This window comes from Triticum aestivum, chromosome 3B (assembly GCF_018294505.1).
Source record: "Triticum aestivum cultivar Chinese Spring chromosome 3B, IWGSC CS RefSeq v2.1, whole genome shotgun sequence".
NCBI lineage: Eukaryota > Viridiplantae > Streptophyta > Magnoliopsida > Poales > Poaceae > Triticum > Triticum aestivum.
This window is the reverse complement of record NC_057801.1, coordinates 151,214,693-151,216,550: the sequence shown is the minus strand read 5'-3', so window position 1 is coordinate 151,216,550 and position 1,858 is coordinate 151,214,693.

The following is a 1,858-nucleotide window of genomic DNA, read 5'->3' as shown; positions in this document are numbered from 1 at the left end:
CGGAGGAGGCGGCCGAGCCTGTAGCGCCCGATCCCGCGGCGCCCGAGCCGGGGGCGGCGGGTGAAGGCGGGGCGCCGGCTGCACCGTCAGAGCCGGCCGAGGAGGCCGAGGGGGCGGGCGTCGGCAGGAGGGCGCGGGGACCGCCAAAGCCCGGAGGCGGTCCACGGGCCAGACGGGACCGTCCACCTGACGAGGTCGTCGAATGGCCGGCGGTGGCCGGCGGTGACGAGACGACGAGGGGTACCTGCTGCTGAAACGGAAACACCATCTCATCAAAGTAAACGTGTCGGGAGGTGAAAACACGATGGGAGACGGGATCATAGCAGCGATAGCCCTTGGTGTTAAGTGGGTAGCCGAGAAAGATGCAAGCGACGGAGCAGGGTGTGAGCTTATGAGGCGCAGTGGCGGCGATGCTAGGGTAGCAAAGGCAGCCGAAAATGCGAAGCCCATCATAAGAGGGGGGCGCACTGAAAAGAAGATGATGAGGTGCAAAGTTCCCGCGAGTACGACATGGACGGATGTTGATGAGGAGAGAAGCGGTGGCGAGAGCGTCAGGCCAAAAGCGCGGCGGCACATTGGCATGAAAGAGAAGAGTCCTAACGCAGTCATTAAGAGTGTGAAGGATGCGCTCAACACGACCATTCTGCTGCGAGGTGTACGGGCAAGTGAGACGAAAAATCGTGCCATGTGTGGCGAGAAGATTACGAACAGTGATGTCGTCAAATTCCTTCCCGTTGTCTGTCTGCAACGCAAGAATGGGACGACCAAACTGCGTGAGCACATAAGAATAGAAAGCGGGAGAGTGGATGCAACATCCGACTTGCGGCGCAACGGGAAGGTCCACACATAATGTGAAAAATCGTCAAGTATGACAAGATAATAAAGAAAGCATGTATTACTTGCAACAGGAGATGTCCAAACATCACTATGAATTAACTCGAACGGGTACGATGCAACAAAAGAAGAAGGCCTAAACGGAAGACGAGCATGTTTGCCGAGGCGACATGCATGACACGAGTGATCCTCGTTCTTTTTACACGTGAAAGAAAAACTCCGAAGTATGTGGCGAAGGGTGGCAGGATTAGGATGACCCAAGCGAGCATGCCAAAGATCCACTCCGGTGGCGAGAGCGACAGGGGCGGCGGAAGTGGTGGAGGTGGCGGAGTGAACCGGGTAGAGCTCGTCGGGGCTGTCACATCGGTGGAGCACCATCCGCGTGCGAGCGTCCTTAACAGAAAAACCACATTCGTCAAATTCAACGGTAACCGGATTTTCACGTGTAAGAGAACGAACAGAAACAAGATTTTTAATAAGTTCAGGAGAAACTAGAATATTAGACATGGATATAGGAGTGGAGTTAGACGGAAAATATGTATGACCAATATGGGTGATGGGAAGGGAAGAGCCGTCACCGACGGTGATGGGTTGGAGGTGTGGACAGGACGGGCGGTGTGGAGGTTACCGGGGTACGCCGCCATGTGAGCGGTGGCGCCACTGTCCATGTACCAGTCGCCGCCTCCGGTGTAGCTGGACGGGAAGGGAGCGTTGTGGAGAGCCGCCAGGAGGGCCAGGTCCCACGGTGCCGGCGGGAGAGGCGGCGCAGCCGTTAGGGGCAGCGGCGGCGGCCCATCGGGCGGCGGCTGCTGGCCGTAGGGCGCCGCATAGGGCTGCGGCGCGGCGTAGTACGCCTGGTGCGGGTGAGGCCGGGTGCCGAGAAGGCCCGGGGCAGGGGCCCGAGGAACCGGCATGGAGTAGGCGTGGACAACACCGGTCCATGGGTTCTGGCCGGCGTACCACGGAGCCGGCGGAGGGGCCTGCTGCGGCTGGCGGGGCGCTCCTCCCTGAGCACCGGCGCCCC